We start from the raw sequence: 25,574 nt of genomic DNA on the forward strand, positions 1-25,574 counted from the left end.
CATGAAAGGAGCACCTGGGTGGCTCAGTGGGTTAAGCATCTGCCTTCAGCTCAGGTCATGATCCCAGGGTCCTGGGATGGGTCCCCTCTTTGGGCTCCCTGCTCAGTGGTGAGTGTGCTTCTCCCTCTCCCTCTGACACTCCGTCCCCACCTCCCCACCTCCCCATGCTCTCTCTCTTTCTCAAATAAATAAATAAAATCTTTGAAAAAAAATATCATGAGAGCTGTTAGATTTTCAGGCATTTTGCAAACCAGTTGTTAAATACAGCTATTAAAAATAAGTCATTATAAATTTATAAGTTATATTAAAATCAGAGATAATATTTAAAACTGATCATTTCCTCGCTATTTTACTATATTCTGTGATTTTTTTTTACTTTTATTTGCATGTATTTTATGCAGAATTTACTACCAGGCCATAAACTTTTGTTTCTTCAGTTTCTTCTGGGATATCTTTTTCTTCTGTGCAACCTCCCCTTCTGGTTTAGGAACAATCTGCTCTTTTTCAGTAAGGATCATCTCAATGTGGCAGGGATAGCTCACGTGTGGGTGAATCCGACCATGAACCCGGTAAGTTCTGTGTCGCATCGTGGGGGTTTTGTTCACCTGGATGTGCTCAATGGCCAGAGAATCTACATCAAAACCCTTAAGCTCAGCATTATTCTCTTCATTTTTAAGCATGTGCAGTAAAAATCAGCACTCTTTTTGGGCCACCAGCCCCGTGTCCAGCCCCACTGTTTGGCCAGGGCACACCTCCCAACTCCACCATTGTAGCCAGGGAGTGGTGCACGCTGCTTTTGCAATGTGACATCCTTCAGATACTTGGTGGCTTTCCAGATATGCATATTTTTGATGGCCTGGGCAGTTTCAGGTGTATTCCTAAAGTGAACACAAAGATTCGAACCTCTTGATTGGCATGATTTTGTAGGGTTATCTGGGTCAAGTGAATAGTGAAATATTTCCAGAGATCACCTCAGGCTGCTTATGGGAAGAGCTATATTTTATGCTAAACTGTGCTTATTGACATCTATTGTGTCTGTATGATTAAAAAAAAATACTATGATATACTGCGTGGGGGTGTGTTACCATGTACAGCTCTCCAAATCTGCATTTTCAGTAAAGTCACACTGGCAGGTTAAAATTTGATATGGTAGAAATATTCCCTCTACAGAAATCAGCAAATAGGACAGACCACACTTTTCTGCCTGTAGTACCAGCACACGCTGTCCACATCCCTTTGGACCACGTTATGATGTCAGAGTTATGATACAGTAACATAAACGTACAGTTTTACACACACCGTGTAGATGCAAACTGCTTCTCGTCCTCCATCCTGATAGTATTTGAAAACACATTCACCAGTACCCAAGAGCCATGTAACCGAGCCCCAAACCATGTTAATCAGGCATGAAAGCTGTAGTTAGGCAACTACCTGGTTGCGTTTCTGGTGGCTCATTGTCTTCTTCCAGGATCTGGTCGGGTGTTTGTAGTGACCAGAGTGGTCAATGAAGTGGACAGGATAGGAACAACCACCCCCTGCATCAATCTGCACCATTTCCTTCGGATTGTGATATTGCTCTGGACTTAGTGTCTTTGTGGAGAAGGGAGTACAGATTTGGGACTCCCCCTCAGCATCCTCCTACCATATCACTTACTCCACTGGCCCAAGAACCAATGTGGGGATTCTGCCAAACACCAGGTGTATGCATTCCAATTACACATTCAGGAACTATAAAAATGACTACCAGGTAGGTCCATGGACCTCACAGAGCCACTGTGATTTGGACCAGGGCCAGGGTGCCATTGATTAGCTGACCCCATGAGCCCCTACTGCAATGGAGGACAGGCATGTTAATGACTCAGCTATGTTGTATGAGCCTTAGACTGTTCCAGGCCTAAGGTTTTGTAATTCTGTGCTGTTGCAGTCAGGTCTAACTCAGACAGAAGTCGATGGAACAGAAGGAAGTTGAGTACTTAAAAAAATGGGATCCTACATGATTGGATCAGAGGCTTGGGGGGATATCTAGAAGCCTGGGGGAGTCTCTGGAGTGGTAGGGAGGAGACCACCTTGTTATTCCTGACAAAAAGAAGCAGTGGGGGACCTCTTTACCTACCACAGGGATAGCAAATGCTGCCATGGTTCCTCTAGATAGTCCCCTGCCTCTGTACAACAATCAGGGACTAATTGTCTGTGGACTGTGGGACCCTAAGGTCTTAATAAAATTAATGAGCTTTGTCTCCATAGGATGGGAGTCATGCAATCCCTCCCTCTAGCATCAGATCAACCCTTCTAATCCCTGTGCCCCTGAAACAACCTACCTTCTCCCCAGCCCGAGGGCAAATGCTGTTCACAAGCAGGAGCCTCTGACCTCTGGGGCCTCACCTTCCCTGCAGGGACGTGGTGCGCTGAGGTTGGCGTGCAGCCCCTGCAACCAGCCCACTTAGGTTCAAATATCAGCTCTCTTGCTCACTGACTGTACTGTCTGAGAAAGGGATTTAATCTTTCTCTGCTTCAGATTCTCTACATCAAAGGGAGAGGGTGCACAGAGTTGTTGTGTGGGTGATCAGAGGCTTGCTGGTAAGTGTTTGGCAACCAGTTTGGTTGGGGAAAATACAGCCCCCGATTGAAGGGCTAGCCAAGTTCTGTGGCATAAATATTCCTACAATGGCTGGTCCAAGCTACCAATAGTTTAATTCTCTCTCACAAAAGTCCCCCAAATTTAACAGTCAGGAGCTAGTATGAGCCAACTCCAGCACATCCCATGTCCATGTGCCTAGAGAATCGTTGATTCTGTAACAGACAAATACAAAGACTTCTAAGGGATGGAGACTTCTAAGGGATTCACCTCAATCAAGCATGTTAATTAATGACAATAACAGCATTATCTGGAGGCAAAAGTTCTAGGGCTCAGTGGTTGGAAGTAAGGACCACAAATCAGCCAAACATCATCATCAGGACTCTACTTCCCTTCTACTATGGGTGTGGAGACTGTTCAGGCATACTGTACGAGGTGTAGGAGTCTCAGGATCTACACTGAGAATCCACTGGTTGAGGCCATGGCCCTGGCTGGTGAGAGAGCTCATGTCCCCAGTCTCAGAAGTAGTTGGTGGCCTCATCTCTCTGGGTAAGGGATGGCCAGTGCCTCTATAAACATCCAGAAAGAGTGGGAAAAGGCTAGACAGGAAAGGATCATCTAAGTTTTGTGCCCTGCTAAGGCCTCAGTCTCCCCTTTTGCAATAACCGATAATTCATACTTCACAGGATTTGTTTGTGAATGTAATGAAATAATGTACTTTGAACTTTAAAGTGTTATTATTTTTATTCCACTTGTAGAAGAAGAGTGAAGAAACTAGAGTGGGGGTGGAATTGAGTGCCTAGTGCTCTTGGATGTTACCTCTGGAGTTTCTGCTGAGTCTTCGAGGTGCCCTTCTCCTTTCAGGTAACCTGGATGGGGAGGACCATGCTGCAGAGCGAACAGTGGAGGATGTTTCCCTCCTAAAGTTCATGCTGGGCACCTTCCCAGGGTGTCTGACTGTCCAGCTGATCTTAAAGCGCTGGGCTAACCAGTTGGAGATCTGTGCCCTGGTCCTGAGGGCACAGAAGTTCTACTTCCTGGTGGGCTACAGTGAGACTCTGGTGTCCCACTTTTACAAATGTCCCGTCCATCTGCACCTCCAGACTGTGCCCTCCAAGGTCATGTATACATACATCTAAGACAGTCACCTTTTCTGCATCAGGCTCTAGCCTGCGAAGGACAGAACCATGTGGAAAGAAGTGAAGTAGAAATGGGGAAATACATCACCTCACTGTCTCGAGGATTCCTTTTCAAAGCTGCTGTTGAATAAAGAGACCTTCCGTGTTGTCTTGTCTCTTGGTTTGTCTATCCTCCTTAGAGAAAAGAACTAGAGTAGGGTTCCTCGAGGATGTTCCAAGGCTCCCCAAAAGGTTGCCAGTTGTTTGAGGTTTGGGTAATAGCTACAGTGCAATGAGTCTCTTGTCACTTTACCAGGAACTCTACCTGGAGTTCTTTGTTTTTTCTCAAAGTGGAAGAATCCATTTTTGGTCATTATAATCAACATTAATTTTTAAAAATTTTAAATAGTTTGGACATGTGTCAAGTCAACCATGAACGTTTCTTGTAATTTTTCCACAGAGAACTACTGTGAACAGTTTCTTTTATTTCCAGATGTACTTTATCCCTCTAGAAATACCTTAATGGATACTCATTGCTTAATAAATAAGCTTTCAATTGAACACCTACTGTAGGCCACAGATTCTTCTGAGTGCTTGGAATCCATCAATGGACAAAATGTTCTGTTCCAAGATCCCTGCCTTCGTGACACTTGTATCCCCATGGAGGTCGGCAGGGAGGGTTAGGCAGCACTGAGGACTCCAAGCAGGTGAGCTCAGTGCAGGAGAGCATTTTAGGAGGTGGCATCTGCAAAAGCTGCATGTGGTGCTGGGTGGTGGGGAGGGGCTTGCTGACCAACTTCACTGTGACACTTGACCCTCACCTTGACCATGACCCTGTTCCACTTAAACCTGAACCTCAACCTCACACACCCTAATTCCAACTCTGAACTTGACTTATTACCCTGACTCTGATTCTACCCTAAGCTTTACCCTCATTCTAACAGTAATGCTCTCCCTAATCCTGCCCACAACTTGACCTTCTCTCAACCTCACTCTTACCTGAGGGTCTCACCCAGACCCTCCCCTGATCATGTCTGACTCTGACACTGATGTTGACTACATCCCTCACATAACCCTGATTTTCAGTAAGAACTTCACACTGAAAATATCCTAATGCTATCTGACCCTTACCACAACCCTGACTGTGACCTTATCCTAACTCTAACCCTGAGGCTTGCTTTGACTCTGACCATAATCCTCACCCAGACTCTCGTCATGACCTTGACCATAAAAGTGACAGTCATCTAAATTTGACCCTAGCCCTGATCTTCCTTTATTGATAAACCAGATTCTGATTTTGACCCCAAAATGCAACCGTCACCCAGACTCTGTTCCTCACACAGATCTGAACCTACTCTTAACCCTGGTCTTGACCCTGATTCTAACACTCAACAACCCTGGATTGATGTGACTGATTGTCATTCAGGCCCTGAGACACCCTCACACCTTGCTGACAAAACTCAACCTTAACCTGACGCTTGTGACCTTCACTCTGTCACCGACCCTTATCCTGGACTTCATGTGAATTTAACCCTCACCCTCTTCTTGATTCTCACCCTAACACTGATCTTGACCCTTCCACTAACAGTGATCTGACTGAACCTCAGCTGGACTTGATTATGTTCCTGACCCTCATGATCCTGATCCACCCACATACTGATCATGAAACTTCACTTAACCCTGACCTTGACCCTGAACCTTATTCAAATCCTTAACTGACACAGGCCCTTATCCTATCCTCGACTGTGACCCTGATGCACAAACTTGCTTTGATATTCACCCTATAGACTTACCCAGATCTTGACCCTGATCCATTATTTTAATTGAAATATATTTGACATATAACATTGTATAAATTTAAGGTGTACATGTTGATACATTTATGTATCTTAATACATTATATATCATGGAATGATTGCAACAATTAGCACCTCTATCATATTACATAATTATCCTGTCTTTTTAGTCATTAGAATAATTAAGTTCTAGGCTCCTAGCAAGTTTGTTGATTATAATACAATATTGTTGTCTGTGCTCACTGTTCATGATAAATTTGTACCGTTAGGCAACATCTGCCCTGTCCTCTCCACTCCCCAACCCCTGGTAACCACCATTTTGCTCTGTTTTTGTGAGTTAGGGTTTTTTAGATTACACTTATAAGTGATGCCCTACAGTATTTGTCTTTCTCTGTCTGACTTATTTTACTTAGCATCATTTCCACAAGGTCCACCATGTTGTTGTAAATGGCAGGATGTCCTCTTTTCTCATGGCTGTCTAATATTCCATTGTATTTATATACCACATCTTCTTTATCCATTCACTTACAGGCTATTGTGAACAACGCTGCGGTAAACATAGGAGTGCATATCTCTCTCAAAAACCCTGTTTTTATTTCCTTTGTGTGTATACCTAGAAGTGGAATCACACTGCATCATTGTTGGGTCTATTTTTAATTTTTGAGAAGGCTTCATATTGTTTTCCATTGTGGTTGAGTCAATGTACATGCATACCAGCATGAAAGAGTTCCCTTTTCTCCAGACCCTAGCCAGCAATTTGTATCTCTTGTCTTCTTGATAATAGGCCTTCTGACAGGTGTGAGTGATATCTCATTGTGGTTTTGATTTGCATTTCCCTGATGATGAGTGATGTGGAGCATCTTTTCATGTGTCTGTTGGCCATTGGGATGTGTTCTTTGGAGAAAGGTCTCGTTCCAACCATTTTTCAGTCAGATTGTTTTTGATTTTGAGTTGTATGAGTTCTTTATATATTTTCAGTAATAACTCCTTATCCAGGGTGCCTGGGTGGCTCAGTCGTTAAGCGTCTGCCTTTGGCTCAGGTCACGATTCCACGGTCCTGGGATCGAGCCCTGCATCAGGCTCCCTGCTCCGTGGGAAGCCTGTTTCTCCCTCTCCCACTCCCCCTTCTCGTGTTCCCTCTCTTGCTGTGTCTGTCTCTGTCAAATAAATATATAAAATCTTTAAAAAAAAAAAAAAAAAACTCCTTATCCCATGTATGTCTTGCAAAAATTTTCTTCCATTCTTTAGAGTGCTTTTTTGTCTTGTTAATGGTTCCTTTTGCTGTGCAGAAGGTTTTAAGTTTCCTGGAGCCCTATTTGTTCATTTTCACTTTTGTCTTTGGTGCTGGTGGTGTCCTATTCAAGGAATCATTGCCAAAAGCAACGTGAAGGAGCTTCTTCCCTATATTTACTTCTAGGAGTTTTATAGTACCAGGTCCTTCTGTTTCAGTCTTTAATCTATTTGAGTGAATTTTTGTGACTGGTGGGTCTAATTTCATTGCATGTACTCATCCAGTTTTCCCCACCTCCCTTGTTGACAGGCTGTCCTTTCCCCATTGTGTGTTCTTGGCTTATTTGTTGAATAATTTTTTGACTGTATAAGCAGGGGTTCACTTCTGTGCCTTCTATTCTGTTCCATTGGTCTATGTGTCTATTTTTGTCTGTCTATGCAGTAACGTACTGTTTTTATTCCTGAAGCTTTGTAGTGTAATTTGAAGTCAGGAAGTGTGATATCTCTGGTTTTGTTCTTTTTTCCTCAAGAAGGACATTTTAACAATATAAATTTTTCTGATCCATGAACAGAGTATGTCTTTCCATTTGTTTGTCTTTCCATGTCTTTGATTTCTTTTAACAAAGTCTTATAGTTCACTGTACAGGACTTTCGCATCCTTGGTTAAATTTGTTCCTAATATCGTATTGTTTTTGATGCTATTGTGAATGGGGTAGTTTTCTTTATTTCTTTTTCAGATGTTTCATTCTTAGTGTATAGGAACATAAGCGATTTCTGTAAGTTGATTCTGTATCCTGCAACTTGACTGACCTCTAACAGCCTTTTAGATTTTCTATAGACCGAATCATATTATCTGTAAACAGTGACAGATTCACTTCTTCCTTCCTGATTTGGATGCCTGTTATTTCTTTGTCCTAATTGCTTTAGCCAGGACTTCTAATACCAAACTGAATAAGAGTGGTGTGTGTGGGCATCCACGTCTTGTTCCTGCTTCTTGACGAAGGGCTTTCAATTTTCTCCAGCAAGTCTAATGTTAGCCATGGGCTCATAACGTATGGCCTCTAATAGATTGAGGTATGTTCCTTTTATACCTGATATGCTGAGGGTTTTTACGAAATAATGTATTTTGTCAAGTGGTTTTTCTGCATCTCTTCAGATGATCATGTGATTTTTTTCCCTTTCATTTTATGAATGTGATGGATCACATTTATTGATTTGTGTATGTTTAATGATCCTTGCATTCCAGGGATAAATCCTACTTGCTCGTGATGTATAATCCTTTTTATATGTTCTTGAATTCAGTTTGGTAATATGTTGTTGAGAGTTTTTGCATCTGGATTCATCAGAGATATTGGTCTGTAGGTTTCTTTGCTTGTGGAGTCCTTCTGTGGCTTTGGTATCAGGGCAATGCCAGCCTCGCAAGGTGATTTTGGAAGTATTCCCTCCTCCTCAATGTTTTGGAAGAGTTTGAGAAGAATTGGTGTTAATTCTTCTTTGACTGTCTGGTAGAATCTCTAGTGAAGCTGTCTGGTCCTGTGGGAGGTTTCTGTGTTGGAAGGTTTTTGATTCCTGATTCAATTTCTTTAGTCTCTATTGGTCTGTTCAGATTTTTTATTTCTTCCTGATTCAGTTTGTAGGTTGCTTGTTTCTAGGAATGGATCTGTTTCTTCTAAGTTATCTGAGTTTTTGGCTTGTAATTGTTTAGTCTCACAATCCAGTTTTTCTGCAGTCTCAGTTGTAATGTCTTTCTCTTTTCTTTTTCAAAAGTATTTTATTTACTTATTTGAGAGAGAGGGAGAGAGCACAAGCAGGGGGAAGAACAGGAGAGGGAGAGAGACAAGCAGACTCTGTGCTGAGCAGGGAGCCTGATGTGGGGCTTTATCCCATGACCCTTCCCCAATCATAGCAAGTCAGGGTGGGGCAGGCTCATCAACTTCCTTGGATCTGCAACCCCCTTCACAGTCCTGTCCATCTACTTTCTGATGCACAGGTGCATGGAAATCTGGATGTCCTGGTGTGATGAGCAGAGCCACTTTTGTTTGATTATGAATGTCGAAGTAGTTGTAAATAAAAGGGGAGAGGAAAAAAGGGAAGACTCTTGCGGCCACCATGCTGATGTCACACTTGGCCCTGATCCTGACCCTACACTCACCCTATCCTTGGTCCTGAACGTGACCCTTACCTTGTTTGACCTTCACCCTGTTACTGACCTTGCAGTGTACCCTTAACCTGATTCTGAATCTGGCATTCTCCATGATACCGACCCAGAACAGACCCTTACCTTCACTCTGACTCTGATCTTGACTTTGTCCTGGAACCCTCTCTCACCCTGAACCTGAATTGGACCCAACTGTCACAGTAATCGGACCCTAACGTTCAAAGTGAGTCATAATTTGACATTCACTCTGACCATTTACTAAAACTGACTCTGACATTAGCCCTAAAGCACTGATTATGACCCTGACCCTGCTCACCCTGATTCTTATCTTCACACTAACCTTGACCTTTGGGGTGACCTTGACCCTCATCCCCACCCTGACCCTGACCTAACCTCAGTAGTGTTCTGACACTAACCCTCTGTCAGTATGTGGGTTTCCCACCAACCATATCTTTGCAGACAAACTGTGAGATGGCCTATGGGTCGGGATTCCATTGACCTCACAAAGACTCATTATAACCAGTGTAAGAGGTTTCTGTGACACTGACATGACCTTTGTTCCCAGAATATGCCACATGAGAGCCTGGGGGTCCAGAAAAGGTAAATGGGCTATTGTGGCTCTAGCTAAAGCCACTCTGGGGGATCATGCTGGAGGCCATCTCTGATCTTAGTCTGGCTCTGTCACCGATTTTCAATACAATTTAGGTGAGTCACTTATTCTGAACTTCAGGCTCATCATTTCTAAAATTAGGAAACGTTTTTAGGTTCATTTATTCATTGAAGAACTATGTAATGAACTCCTATTAAGTGCTAGGCAGTCTCCAAGACTGATTCTATCTCAGGAATTCTGACTCCCACCTTCTCCGCTCACACTGCCTTCCCCCATTTGACACAATGGCTGTTCCATGGAAATTCCATAGGGCAACATTGGACTAGCAAGTGTCTTCTGGGTGTGCCCCCATGCCATTTGATGTGGCTGAGGGGCCCTGAGCAATTCCACACCAATACCCAAGGTTTTGGCTACTTTGCCTTGTGCTGTCTTACTTGCACAAGAACAGCAGTGCCTGGAACAGGCCTTCAGTGCAACAGCTGCAGGATGAGCCGGCTTAGTGAGGACCTTGCCCAGGACACTAGCTCCATGACACTGTGAGGGTGTTCCCAGTCCCCAGTTAAGTCATGCAATGCAACAAGTTATTATATATCAGGGTGGATGATGCAAAGTACAGTGCAGTGAGAACATGACAAAAACATTTAAATGACAGAATAGGATGTAGGTAAACATACTATATACTATGTAAGTGAAGGGAAAAGTAAACAACGGGGTCAGAAAGAGGAATGGGAGTTTGGAGAAGCAGGCTGGAGTAGTCAGGGGGTGGGGGGTGTCTCATGGAGGAAGTGACCAAGGAGACCCGTCACCAGTTACAACAGTGCAGCAGCAGGGTTTGAGCTCTGCTTGACCCACGACCCCCAGGGGCACTGGGGGCATTCTAGCTCCAGAGGATCTACAGGCTGCAAATCAGCCTGAGGCTAGCATCCGTGGTATGTCTTCTTTGCTCCCGGGTGTGGCTCTTTCTCTGTCTCTTGAGGCTGTTGAATCTCATTTTATTTTCCTCTGAAGTGCACTATTTTGTGTGGGTTCAGTACTGTTAGTTGACACAAATTCTTTGTGAAAATAAATGGAGTATAAATCATACTTGTTTCCTAATTAGATCTGAACATATTCAATAGTAACAGCCTTTTCCCAGGACCCTGGGTCTTCTTCTCCTCGCCAACGCTGAGATTTGTTAAAACACTATATTTTTAACAGTTTCAAAGAATTAGTTTGGTTTTTAAAAAATTCCAGAAAGTCACACTTTTAATACTCTATAGAATGATCTGTAAACATTGAATGAGCAATGTTTTACAGGATGAGGGAAGAATTGGCTTTGTGGCCGGGTTTGCCCTAATGTTTACTCCCTGTTTCCCCCGTGTGGCCACTCTCCAGATAGCATGTGGCCGAATGTGTTCCAACGTGTCAAATTCAAGGGAGAATAAGATAGAAGAAGGTTGGTCCTTGGATCCCCTAGCTCCTAATAATCATGAAATAATTTATGAGCTATATTCTAAATCAGAGTATATGTTAACTTGATATTGGGGTTAGGTTCAGGGTCAAGTTGAATACAGTAATTATGTGCAGCTTTTTGTAGGTCAGTCATACGTCCATAAACTGTTTTTAAAAAATAAAACGGGAGAGAATATAGTCACTCAAAGCACTGAGCACCTTTCCTGTCACCGTAAATATGTAACGAAACATATTTATTGTTTAACCTTAGCTGAGGACCGGGAGCTGATCCTACAGGTACTTGGCAGGTAACATCTGTGGCCAGCTGCCCATCTCTTCCCCCGACACCCACACCCAGCTCAGCAAAACCTCTGCTCTGCTCAAGAGCAGCCTAGAGAGACCAGGTCCAGGTGTGGCTCCCTCCTGTCAGGCATGGCTTCCTTCCGACAGGTAGAGAAGGTGGCCAGCTCACAGACACATGACATCTTCTTTTGGTTACTTGCTATCTTCCTCCCCTTTTTGTCACTCTGGTCCTTAAACTGCCACTCCTGTGGGAACCTGGGTTTGCAGGTTTCTGTTGACATTTCAAAGTGTGCAGATCTGTGTTGACTTTGTTCCCTGTCCTTGGGTCAGATATAAAGGCAGGAAAAGTCATCAGACTGCGAAAGCAACAAAAATAAATCTCAAGTGTGCTCTGTGTGCCGTACCTCAGACTTTAAAGAAATGGCAAACTACATACCTCATGTTATACTCATCCAGCTTTAGGGAGTCAGAAAAGCATGCAAAATAAAATTGTACGGAAAGAAATCTCTTTTGTAGCGACCCCCCCCCCCCGCCCTGTCATTTCCTGTCTGGCCAATGCCCAGTCACACTGACATGTGTAGCCACGCAAGGACACAACCGTGATCAACCTCCTGGAGCATTCCTGGTCCCCCTGCCCCTGCTCTGGCCAACCCTGCACACCCCAGTCCTCCTGAGCGTCCCCTGTAGTGACACTGCTGTGATCATCCTCCTGGAGCATCCCGGTCCCCTGCCCCTGCTCTGGCCAACCCTGCACACCCCAGTCCTCCTGAGCGTCCTCTGTAGTGGCACTTGTCACTCCATGTTGTCATTTGTTGTCTCTCGTTCTGTCCTTTCTGCTATGAGTAGATCTCTCTCACAGCTGCCTGGCTGGATGACAGGTAAGTAATTGGTTTCGGGATCTTTTGTCCTGGAACCGTAGGCATCCTTCAAAACCCTGATGGGCAGGGTGAGTCTCTGTCCCTCTGTGTGCCCCCAGCCGCGGTGGAGCATAGGGCCCAGGACAAGGGATTTGAGAGTCTTTCCAGACGAAGTTTGTTCTATGAAGGTGGGTTCCTTCTGATGTCATTAGGTAACCACATAACGTGGCCGTCATTGTGAGACAGAAAGCACGCTACTGTATTGTGTTCTACTCGCATACCGTGGCTAACAAAGAGTCAACACACGCTCACACTCACACGTTCACACTTACACCTCCGTTTCTGAGCATCAGTACCATGTAAACTACAGTGAATTCACACTGGGCAGCAGACATGTAGATGTGCCATTAAAGGTATAAATAGAGGAGGATGGATATGCAGTTCTGGCTAAAACGATGGAAGTCCTTGCCTGTGGGGGTAAAGAAATTAGTCCTTACCGAGAAAGTGCTACGTTCTAGTCAAAGGAGTGACATGATAATATTACCTTTTAGAACAGGGATCGGCACAGACTCTTCTGTAAAGTCTTCTGTAAAGATTTTCTGTTACGCGTTGCAATCCACGTGGTCTCTCTGACGATGATTCCACTCTTGCACTGTGGCTTGAAAGCAGCCACAGACCGTCCATAGCTCATGTTCCAGCCACACTTAATTTACAGAATACAGGGGGAGGTCACATTGGCCCATGGGTGGTAGTTTCCCACACCCCAGATTTGCAACCTGATGGATGGTGGGGGAGAGGGCTCTTATTCTGAAATGGCAACGTGGGCGTACACTGGGATCTATCCTGACTGACCCCGGCCCCTAAACTTGAAAGATGATAGCGAGACTGACCAACAATTAAGGTCTAGGAACTCCCCCGCATTTATTTGAATGCCGCGAGCTTCCCACGACATGTTTGTCAGTGGTTGAAGTACACGTAGGTATTGTTTGGCTGAGTATGTCCTCATTACCTGGCGGGTACATCTTGCAGGTTATATACCTAGCAGACGGTCATCTTGTTCAGGCCAAGACCGTGAGCACATTTATGGTTCTTGTGAGTCAGTGGAGGACCTAGCATGCGTGGGCTTCAGGACGAGTTCGATTCAGCCCTCAGCAATGTTATCGAGCCCCTGGCTTCCTGGGCCCTCTGTGGGGCTGGCACTGGCCTCGCTTAGGCCACTTCTGCAGTCGTGATGGAAAAGCCCCCGGCCTGGGTGGTCCACCCCATGCTTTGCTCTGCAGGCCGAGACCCGAGTTTCCTGCCACCTCACTGGCTGGGACCAGGTCACATGCCCATGGATGAGCCAATCCCTGGAGCCAGGGAGTGGGGCCGTGGAGACCGGTAGAGGTTGTTAGGTCCTCTGTTGTAACGACTTTTCTAATTGCTGTGGTGGCAACATCTTCTCTGATGCATCTGTTGATAAAACGAGTGTTGATTTCTGGTAGTGAGTGGGTCCAAGGTGCTGGCTTAGTACCTAGCACCTCAGTCCCGGCACCTCAGTTCTACTCTACTATTCTGCAGACACAATGGCTGAGAATGAGCAAAGCTGATGGAAACTGGTCTGGAATGCACAAGGTAAGGGTGTGTGTGTGCGGGGGGTATGGGGATTGGGGATAATAGCTCTGGCCAACCTGTATCTCCAATTTACCTAGGTTCAAGGAGAGAGGAATCCGTGGTGTTTCACCGTCAGTAATTTTGCAGATGAAGAATATGCCTTTTGTATGGAGTATGACAAGACTTGTTCAAAGTATTTTCCAGTTGGTACAGAAGTTGGGGAGAGGGGCGGCACCCTCTATCTGCTAGGATAGGCGCGAGAGGCTGAGTGCTCTCAAGAAGTTGTCCGGCTTTCGCAGGTCTCACTGTGAGCCTGCACACAGGACCGAGGAGGACAGTTAAAGGTTTTGTTCTAAGGGTGGCGTATTGGAAGAATGTAGCGCACCTCGTAATCCTGGGAAGAAGACAGATCTGGAGTCCGCTGTGGAGTGACTTCATGAGAGTGGTGGTGATCTGCAGCATCTGGCTAATGAGATGTCTGTCTTTTATTAAGTTATGGGTGTAGTTTCTGTGCCTTTGTCCTCACGGCTGGGATTTCCAAGGAGTGGGATTTTTTTACATCACTGTAACAGTTGGTCCCCCGGGGGTGGGCAAGTCCTGTTCGGCTGCTGAGAAGTGTGTCTCTAGCGGTTGGAGTGTGTATTACAAGTCTATAGGTAAATCGTGGGGTGGTTACAGTGGTTGGCAGGCTATTGTTATTGACGATTTTTATGGGTGGATTCCATAGGATGAGATGTTAGATCTTAAGGATATGGGTCCACATTAAGTGCCCATAAAGAGTGCTTTTTCTGAGTTTAATAGTAGATATATTTTTATTAGTTCTAATAGCCCTCCTTGTTCTTGGAATTCCAATGAGCAGTGCATTACAATGTTGTCTGCATTGTATCCGTGTGTTGATGAGGATTTGGGGAGAGTGGGAAATGTTGGCAATGCCCTCCACATATTGTCCACTGGAACATCCAAATAATAAAATTTTATTTCTGACAACAAAATAGGAAGTATCCTCCTGTGATTCTTAGTTTAAACCAGGGGAGGGGGCCCTCTTTTGGTACTGGTAATGAGTACCATAGTCCTTCCTAGGGAACATTATCAGATTCTATCGGGAACCTGGTCTTTGTTGTTGTGGAAGAATCAGGAGTCGACAAATTATTTGTCTCCTTTTTCATTTTCTATGGACATTTCCACAATATTTGGTTTCACACCTCTACCACTGTGAAATCATCCCAAATTTGGCACCAGCTCACCCTTCTATGCAGAGGGCATGTTTGAACCAAGAAAAAACAAAACAAAACAAAACAAATAGCATCTGGGTGACTGGGAAACTCTAGGGTCAGAATGCTGTTGGTAGGCAGTTACTGTGACCCTAAATTCTGAACAAGCTCCTGACACCCAGACTAAATAGATTTCAGATTTAGAAACTTCAGATAGAAATTTTGTGTCCATGAGGACAACTGAAGAACATGTGTAATCCCTAAACCTAACGCTAACCCCTAACTTTAACCCTAAAACCTAACGTGACCCTAAACACCAAACTGGAACCCTGAATCCCAAACCTGAAATTGAACCCCACACCAGAACTCTGAACCAAGTCCTGAATCCAAGCCCTGAACCACGAACCCAAACCCTGAACCTGAACTCTGAGTCATGAGCCCTGAACCCAAACCCCAGCAAGAACCCAAACCCCAAATTTGACCTTGAACTTTATCCCCTAAGCCCTAAGTCTTAAACCCTAAATCATAAGCCTAAAGCCCTAAACTCTAACTCTAACCAGTACCCTCACCCTCACCCAAAACCCTCACCCTCACCCTGATCCTAAACCCAAACCCTGATCTAGAACCCTGCCCCAAACTTGACCCTGAACCCAGACCCAAACCCTTAACCACACTTTGTTTATGCATTTGCCACTGATGGACATTTGCATGGTTTCTACCTTTTGATTATTGTGAACATTGTTCAGGTTGTGGGCTAGGGTTAGGGTCCTGGGTGAGGGTCAGGACCAGGCTTGAGATGAAGTTTGGGTCAGAATCATGTTCAGTCAGGGCCAGGGCCATGTTCAGTGGCACTGTTTGGGTCAGGGAGTGTTGTCCTTCCATATTGTTTCCAATTAATTGTTCCTTAGCTATATTTGGAGAAGTTGGGGGGATATTGGGCTCCATTCAGCTTGAATTTTCAGAATTTAATGGCTTTCGCGGGACCCCGGGAGCGAGCAGGTGCTTCCACTGACCGCTGAGCTCACCTTGTCCTGCACTGCGTCCCCCGCCTGCAGAGGGCGCCCGACCCCGGCTCCCGCCCCGGAGCCCGGCCTGCGCAGCCGCTGGGACAGGAGCCGGACCTCGGAACCTGATGTCCGCGCTGACAGGAGCCGGGCCTCCTCAGGACCCGCGGTGGGAGGAGAAGGTGAGGAGAAGCCGTCTGAGCGGGGCTGCTGAGGGGGTCCGCGCTCAGGGGACCCCGCGGAGGAAGGGCGGGCGCACAGACCGGGGCGTTTCCGTGGCTTCGTGTGCGGTGCTGCGCGCGGGGCTGTCGGGCCTCCGCCCTCGGGCCTCGGAACTGCCCCGGCGGCACACGCGCACGTGTTTATGCGCGCCCGGATTCGGTTCCGGGGGCGGCTCCAGCAGTCTGCGGTCGGGGGCGGCCTCCCGCCGCGGTGCTCGTGGTCCCCCGGCCTCGGCCCTGCGGGGTCCTCCCCGCGTCCACACCCGCTTCGGGGCTGTTGGTTCGGGGTCTGTGAAGACCCGGCTGGAAGTTGGGCAGCGATGGCGCGGACTGTGTAGACGGCTTTGGGGAGAGTAGACATTTTCACAGAGCCGGTTCTTCCGTGAGCTCAGGGTGTCTCCCCGTCTCCGTGTGTCTCCCTCGATGCCTGTCATCAGAGTCTCACGGGTGTGTGTGTGTGTGTGAGAGAGAGAGAGAGACAGAGAGAGAGAGAGAGAGAACAGGTCTGCCACCTGGTCAGTATTTCATGGAGAAGGTGGGGGAGAGTAGATATTTTCACAGTGTCCGCTCTTCCCTGAGCACGGGGTGTCTTCCCGTCTCCGTGTGTCTCCCTCGATGCCGGTCATCAGGGTGTCAGAGAACAGGTCTGTCACCTCCTTGGTGAAATGGATTCCAGGGTATAGTGTTCTTGCTGATGCAGGTGTAAATGCATTGTTCTCTGTACTTCTGATAGTTTGTTATGAGCACATAGAAATGCCATTGATTTTTGTATGTTGGTTTCGTTTCTTGCAAATTTATCGAATTTATTAGTTCTGTTAATCTTAAACTAAAACTGCCAGTTATTTTACCAGCAAAATGGGTTTATTTGGGAATAGCAGAGACTTGCAATCCGGGACAAGCAAGCTACGGCCACATCACAGGCAAGTGCAAGAAAGAAAGGAGAGAAACATTATTTCTTGGGAAGATGGGGGAAGTTCAGAGGGTTGTTTTGAAGGAAAGTCCACTGGACAAAAGCAGGGCTTCAGGTGATAGAGGGTTGTCACCTGCTGAGCTGCAGGGGTGGTGGGTTTCTTGGAGGAGGTGAAACCTGCATCTTCCCCTCTGCGGCCTGTAACTGATGGGTCTCTCCTGTGCAGGGTTCTAATGTTGGGCCTGTAACTGACAGTTGTTCCTGTAACGACACTGAGTGGCAGGCTCCCCCCTCCAGCCTCCCCTTCTGGCGTCCCCAGTCCACTTTCCTGAGGCTTCCTTTCATGCATTTTCACAGTTCTAACCAGTTTTTGGTGGAGCACTGTGGAAAATTGGAATTCCAAATCCCACTGCTTCCTCTGCACCCAAGACACAGGGGCCACGGACCTAATCCTCCCACGAGTCTCTTGCTACCATGTGGCCTCCTTCAAGGCCGAGTGGCCTCTCCACGGTGGGTGAACTGGATCTGGGAGGGCTTGGCCTCCATCCTGGAGTTTGATGCCGTCTCTGCTTCTGTGACCTGGTGCTGACATGGTTGTTTGGAAGAGTAGTTGACTCTGTAGAGATTTCAAAGTGTGGTAAACCTGTCACAGCAGCACAAATACACTTGATCTCCACACTCAGACACCCCAGCTGTCGTCTCCTTACCACATTTACCACTTCACACAGGGTGATTCAGTGCGTTTTACCCCAAACAGGGACACTCTCCTGCAGAAGCACCACGTAACCCTAAATGAGGAAATCATTTCGGTTTCCACATTATAACCCAGACCACAGACCCACTTCAGCTATCGCCACCTGCCCCACAGTATGAAATGTCTTTCTCCATTCGGATTCAGTTTTCTTTTTCTGGAGCTGCTCCCGAGACCTGCTATTTGCACAACCCTGATGGATTGAAGGAGTACAGATGGCTCTAATCTGAGTGGTATTTTCTGTCTGGCTTCTGTCACTTGGGCTGTTTTCAGTGTCCATCCATGTTGTGACATGCATCAGTCCCTCATTCATTTTTTCACTGTGACTAAACATAAATAACATTTACCACCTAAAACATTTTAGGTACACAGTTCTCTGGCCTTAGCTGAGTTCCCACGGTTGTACATCATTCTCCAGAACTTTTTCATTCTCCCCAAGGGAGACTCTGTATGCACTAAACACTCAACTCCCCATGATTTCTCTGGAGAAGGGTCTATCCAAGTCCTTTGTTGATTTTAAAAATTGGGTTGTCTTTTTGTTGAGGAGTTGTAAAAGCTCTTTATATATTCTGGACAACAGACTCTTACTAGATACATAAGGTACAGATATTTCCTTCCTTCTGGGGGCTGTCTTTTCACATTCAGGTTAGTAACTTCTTCTTTTTTTTTAAGATTTTATTTATTTACTTGAGAGAGAGAATGAGAGACAGAGAGCACGAGAAGGAAGAGGGCAGAGGGAGAAGCAGACGCCCTGCTCAGCAGGGAGCCCGATGCGGGACTTGATCCCGAGACTCCAGGATCATGACCTGAGCCGAAGGCAGTCGCTTAACGAACTGAGCCACCCAGGCGCCCCTAGGTTAGTAACTTCTGATGTACCAAGATTTTAAATTTTTTTTAACATTTGTTTTAATAGCGAGGGGGAGAGTGTGCGAGCGGTCGGGGGCAGAGGGAGAGGGAGAGAGACTCTCAAGCAGGCCCTACACTCAGCGTGGAGCCTGACATGGGGCTTGATCTCATGACCCTGAGATCATGATCTGAACCAAAATTAAGAGTCAGATGCTTAACTTACTGAGCCACCTGGACGCCCTGAAAATATTTTTAATTTTGAGGATATGATTTTATCTATTCTTTCTTTTTTTTCTTATGCTTTGGTGTCAGATCTAAAAACATTGCTAAATCCAAGGTTATGAAGATTTAGCCCCATTTATTTCTCGTAATTTTACCTCTTCCATTTAAGCCTTTACTGATTTTGAGCTAATGTTTCTATGTGGTATGAGGTAAGGGTCCAGTTTCATTCCTCTACACGGATAACCAGTTGTCTCCCAATGTAGTGTTGTCGACCCTTGTCAAAATTCAGTGGACCATAGATGAAGGGGTTTATTTCGGCTCTCAGTTCAATCCCACTGATCTGTATGCATACCTTGTTTAAAAAAAAATCATTTTATTTATTGAAAAAAAATTTAATTTAAACTCAGTTAATTAACATACACTGCATTCTCTGTTTCAGGGTGTATGCATACCTTTACTACAATAGCACAACGTTTGACTTATTGTTGGCTTTGTATTAAGATTTGAACTTTGGAAGTATGACCTTTCACCTTTGAACTTCTTTTTCAAGATTGTTCTGGCTATCTTGTGGTCCTTTGAAATTCCATATGACTGTTAGGATTAGCTTGTGCAATTCTTCCCAAAGGCCTTTGTGAATTTCCTTCGGAACACATTGAACTTCCACATCGCATTGTGTACTATTGCCATCTTATCAATAGTATGTCTTTTCATCACCGTGGGGTGTCCTCAGAGTTATTCACGTTTCCCTTTCTTTCAGCAATGTTTTGTAACTTTCGGTGGACAGGACTTGCACCTTGATTATATCTATCCGTAAGTATTTGGTCAATGTTGATGTTCCCTAAAATGGAATTGTTTTCTTGATTTCCTTTTTGGATGATTCATTGCTAGTGTATACAAATAAGAGAGATTTTTGTGTATTGATATTTTGCTCTGTAACTTTGCTGAATTAGGTAACTGGCGGTAATGATTTTTTGTTGATTCTTTTAAGAAGCTCTCTGTATAAGATGATGTCATCTCTGGTCTCCAAATAGATCTAGTTCTACTGTTTCCTTTCACATAGAAATGCCTTATTTCTTGCCTTATTGTTTTGGGTAGAACTTTCAGTACAATACTGGGCAATGAGAGAAAGCCAGAATGATGGACTTGTTTGTGAGTTCAGAGTAGAGCTGTTAGTCCTCAAAATTGAGCATGATGTTTGATTAGGGTTAGGGTTAGGGGTTAGGGTTAAGGGTTAGAGGTTAGGATTAGGGTCTCCCTGTCCTCTGCTGTATAGAGACCATTCTCCTCCGGTAAGCAGATTGATCGTTTCAGAACATAACCTTTGAGCCTCTCTGCGATCCGCTCCCCACCTGTCTGTCCTCTCCAGCCTCACCTCTCCCACCGCAGCCCCCCTCTGTGGGCCACACAGCTGTGTGGTTGTCCCACATGTGCCTTGGGCCTGACTCCAATCCTTTACATTCTCTGTGCCCTCTGCCAGGAGCACTCTTCTCTCCCCTTGCATCATGTCTGGCTTGTTCTCCCATTGGCTGGGCCTCTACTTGCCCCCTGGTGACCTGACTCATGTCTGCTGGGTGTGTGTGCTCGTCCCCTATTTAAATGTAGTACCTGCCTTCCCTGTGTGAGCGATTTACTAACCTGCGAGGTATGGGGGCAGGCACAGGGAAGTAGTCTTAGTGCCTGTGTAAAAAAAATCAGTCTCAGGGCGCTTGGGTGGCTCAGTCATTAAGCGTCTGCCTTCGGCTCAGGTCGTGATCCCAGGGGCCTGGGATCAAGTCCCATGTCAGGCTCCCTGCTCAACGGGGAGCCTGCTTATCCCTCTCCCACTCTCCCTCCTTGTGTTTCCTCTCTAGCTGTCTCTTTCTCTGTCAAATAAAGTCTTTAAAAAAATCAGTCTCAGAGGGGCTCACAACCCTTGCTGACAATGGGGGAGCTACTGTCCCCATAGTGAGGGGCAGGTAGTCCCCTCAAAGGGGGACCAGCCATGTGAGGAAGTTGGACAAGACTTCCAACTTTTTGGGGTCGGGGAGATGTAGACCTGGAACCAGAAGCTACACCCTTGGATTCAAGGCTGGGGTCTAAGCAAGCCCCCTTTTCTTCCAGGGGTCATCTTTCCCCTTCCCTGTCCACAGGGTGAACCTGATTCCTGATCTGGGGAATTCGAGGGTGACCCCTCCTAGGAATACCAGTGGTTTACTGATGGACCTTGTCATCCAGAGGCCCAGTAGCCTTCAAGGGAGGACCCTATAGGGGGTAGAGACAGCTCTGTTGGGGACCAGCGACAGCCCACTCAAGGTAAAGTGGAGTAGGTGGCCGGCCCTGCTGATTCTACCCAGTCTGTAGAGCATAGAAACAGGTGCTGTGCCCAAAGGTGCTCAACTCATGGCAGGTGGGGACAGAACCTTCAGGGGTTCAGCCAGGGGAGGGCACCTGCAGGGTTTGTCTGGGAGCTCAGGACAGGGGGGTGTTCCTGGCTCCAGCATGCTGAGAGTGGGGCTGCATGGGTTTCCAGCCTCCTACGCCTCAGGCTCCCCTGTGTAAGATGGGGTGCTGATGGCCCCTATCTCTGGGAGCAGAAGGTAGGGAGGCCCTGCCGGTGGACTTGCTCAGGACAGGCCAGGGTGGCTGTTGCTTAAAGCAGCACAAGGCCTGTCCCCATGAAGAAGGTGCACACGTCCATGACCCCCAGCTCCGGGGTCCTGCTGCCAGCCTCTGGCAGTGACCCTCTTCCTGCCCTGTCCCCTGCCCGTGTGGATACGGGGTCTTCCTGGAGCTGTTCCTGCAGAATCACTTCATGGTGGACACAGGGTCATCTACTATGTCTTCACCGACCAGCTGGTTGCTGTGTCCCGTGTGCCCCTCCAGGAGCACTGAAGGGTGGTGGTTCTTGAGGTCTGCGGCACCCTACGCTGGCAGGATGTGTCCATGCAGCACATGGCAATGATGAGCCGTTTCTGTGAGGAGCCCTTCCTCCATGAGGTGGATGACATGGTGTGCGGGGATGTGGACATGAAGTTCTGTGACCACATGGGCATGGAGATCCTGTCCCCCCTCTTTGGCACCCTGCACCCCGGTTTCTACTGGGTGGCCCGTGAGGACTTAAGCTATGAGCACTGGTCCCAGTCCCAGGCCCACATCCCCAAGGACCAGGGTGACTTCTACTACATGGGGGCCTTTTTTGGGGGGTTGTGGCGGAGGTTCACCGACTGACCTCAGCCTGTCACCAGGTGATGGTGGTCAACTGGGCCAATGGGATCGAGGCCATGTGGTACGATAAGAGCCACCTGAACAGGTACCTGCTGGACCACAAGCCCACCAAGGTGCTGTCCCTGGAGGACCTGCAGGACCCACAGCTATTGGGCTGGCCCTGGAGGACCTGGGTGAGGCTGCTGGGCTGGACCCGGGTCATGAAGAAGCTGAGATTTGGGCCGTGCCCAAGAATCACCAGGACACCTAGAACTCATGAGGGGCTGTCCCCGTCTCCAGCAGCGGGTGCTGACTTCAGCGGAGCCATCAGAGCAGGTTCCTACTTCTGTCCCCTCGAGGGACACTGTGGAGCCTGCACTGGCGTGTCCAGCGCCCCAGCCGCACCTGCTCACAGGAGGCCTGCCTGGGGATACAACGTCCTCTCTTTGCGTTCACTACATTTTCTTCACTTCTGGGTCATTTGCAGCTGTGAACGGCTCCAGTTTTTTGTCAGATGTTTTTCTGTGTCAATGCTGAGCAACCATTTTTAAAAAGAACAATTGAGGGAAAAGGTTTTCTCCCTGGTTCTAAACAGACACCGCCTGGTGGGGCTGGGAGCAGCCCTGTAGCAGCCGTGGAGCCAGAACGGGTCCTGGCTGGGTCTTCCCTCCCAGTCCTTGCACCTTGCCATGGCCATGGGGCTTCAGGGTCAGGGGTGCACCGAGCCACCTCTCAGAACCCCGGTGCCCTCACCGCCAGAGGCCTTGGCCGTGACCGCTAGCTCAGCCTCCAGGAGCATGGCGCCCTCTGGTTATTTCCATTTCCTGCCGTGGATTTATTTTTTATTTATTAATTTTATTTAATTTTTTAAATTGAAAGTCATTAGCCAACATATAGTACATCAGTAGATTTTGATGTAGTGTTCAGTGATTCATTAGTTGCCTGTAACACCCAGTTCTCATCACAACATGTGCCCTCCTTAATACCCGTCACCCAGTTACCCCATCCCCCCACCCTCCTCCCTTCTGTAACCCTCAGTTTGTTTACTGGAGTCCAGAGTCTCTCATGGTTTGTCTCCCTCTCTGATTTCTTCCTGTTCAGTTTTCCCTCCCTTCCCCTGTAGTCCTCTGTGCTATTCCTGACATTCCACATAGGAGTGAAACTATATGATAATTGTCTTTCTCTGATTTATTTATTTCACTTAGCATAATCCCCTCCCATTCCATCTATGTCAATGTAAATGGTAGGTATTCATCCTTTCTGACAGCCGAGGAATATTCCATTGTACATATATACCACATCTTCTTTATCCATTCGTCTGTTGAAGGGCATCTCGGCTCCTTCCACAGTTTGGCTATTGTGGACATTGCTGCTATGAATATTGAGGTGCAGGTGCCCCTTCTTTTCACTACATCTGTATCTTTGGGGTAAATACCCAGTAGTGCAATTGCTGGTGGTAGGGTAGTTCTATTTGTAACGTCTTGAAGAAACTCCATACTGTTTTTCAGAGTGGCTGTACCAGCTTGCATTCCCACCAACAGTGTAAGAGGGTTCCCCTTTCTCCACATCCTCACCAACATTTGTTGTTTCCTGCCTTGTTGATTTTTGCCATTCTGAGTGGTGTAAGGTGGTATCTCAATGTGGTTTTAATTTCTTTTTCCCTGATGGCTAGTGATGTGAAGCATTTTTTCATGTGTCTGTTAGCCATTTGTATGTCTTTGGAGAAGTGTCTGTTCATGTGTTCTGCCCATTTCTTGATTGGATTATTTGTTTTTTGGGTGTTGAGTTTGAGAAGTTCTTTATAGATCTTGGATGCCAGCCCTTTATCTGTAATGTCATTTGCAAATATCTTCTCCCATTCCATGGCTTGCCTTTTAGCTTTGTTGACTGTTTCCTTTGCTGTGCAGAAGATTTTTATCTTGATGAAGTCCCAAAGGTTCATTTTTGCTTTTGTTACCCTTGCCTTTGGAGACGTGTCTAGCAAGAAGTTGCTGTGGCTGAGGTCGAAGAGGTTACTGCCCGTCTTCTCTTCTAAGATTTTGATGGATTCCTGTGTCACATTGAGGTCTTTCATCCAATTTGAGTTTACCTTTGTATATGGTGTAAGAGAATGGTCCAGTTTCATTCTTCTGCATGTGGCTGTCTAATTTTCCCAGCACCATTTATTGAAGAGACTGTCGTTTTTCCATTGGGTATTCTTTCCTGCTTTGTGGAAGATTAGTTGACCATAGAGTTGAGGGTCCATTTCTGGGGTCTCTATTCTGTTCCATTGATCTATGTGTCTGTTTTGTGCCAGTACCATACTGTCTTGATGATGACAGCTTTGTAATAGAGCTTGAGGTCACCTGCTTTTGTTTTATTTTTATTATTTTAGTGAATTTTAAATTAACGTATAATGTATTATTTGTTTCAGGGGTACAGGTCTTTGATTCATCGGTCTTATACAATTCACAGTGCTCACCATAGCACATACCCTCCCCAATGTCCATCACCCAGTCACCCCACGCCTCCCAACCCCCTCTACTCCAGCAACCCTCAGTTTGTTTCCTGAGATTAAGAGTCTCTTATGGTTTGTCTCTCTCTCTGGTTTCGTCTTGTTTCATTTTTCCCTCCCTTCGCCTATGATCCTCTGTCTTGTTCCTCAAATTCCTCATATCACTGAGATCATAGGATAATTGTCTTTCTCTGAGTGACTTATTTTGTTTAACATAATACACTGTAGTTCCATCCACGTCGTTGCAAATGGCGAGATTTCATTTTTTTGATAGGTGCATGATATTATCTGTATATATATATACACACACCACATCTTCTTTATCCATTCATCTGTTGATGGACATTTAGACTCTTTCCATAGTCTGGCTATTGTGGACATTGCTGCTGGAAACATTGGGGTGCACGTGCTCCTTCGGATCCCTACATTTGTATCTTTGGGGTAAATACCCAGTGGTGCAATTGCTCGGTCATAAGGTAGCCCTTTTTTCAACTTTTTGAGGAACCAACCTAGTGTTTTCCAGAGTGGCGTCTGCCTTCATTTTAAATGGCTATTTATGCTGGTGTTTGTGAAATGTGGGCACTCACTCAGTCTGGATGCATGTGCCGTTGGGATTCCTCAGTGGCCACAGATGGTTTGTGCACTCTCTCTGGACCATCTGCCTGCACTGTGTCTTAGCAAGCATTTACTGATGCCACTGTGAGCTCAGACACCTAACAAGGCGCAGAGCATGAGAGCGAGAACTAAAATACAGGATCCCTGCTCTTGGGCCTTCCTGGGACTTTCGATGGACCCGTCCTCCTGACTCACTACTCTCCTATTGTCTAATAGACATACAACTGATACCATTAAGCACGTTTCAGGGTACAATTCAGTGGCAATAAGTATATTCACTCTTTTGCAACTTCCGCCTCCATCCACTGCCACAACTTTGTCATCCTCCCAAACTGAACCTCTACCCAGGAGACACTAACCCCCATTTCCCCTCCCCAGCCCCGGCACCCAGCAGCTCCTTCCACCTCTATGAATCGGAGTGCTCTTTGTCCCTCACAAGTGGGGTC

The 25,574-nt window shown here is 46.4% G+C and overlaps 1 pseudogene; it reads left to right on the plus strand.

The window, feature by feature from the left end:
- Positions 1–3,056: 3,056 nt before the first annotated feature.
- LOC135362163 (histo-blood group ABO system transferase 2-like) lies at positions 3,057–25,356 on the plus strand (annotated as a pseudogene).
- The last annotated feature ends 218 nt before the right edge of the window (positions 25,357–25,574 follow it).

The sequence above is a fragment of the Mirounga angustirostris genome, unplaced genomic scaffold (genome assembly GCF_029215605.1).
Source record: "Mirounga angustirostris isolate CCGP_5_RB_7025 unplaced genomic scaffold, mMirAng1.0.hap1 SCAF_12, whole genome shotgun sequence".
NCBI classification, from domain to species: Eukaryota; Metazoa; Chordata; class Mammalia; order Carnivora; family Phocidae; genus Mirounga; species Mirounga angustirostris.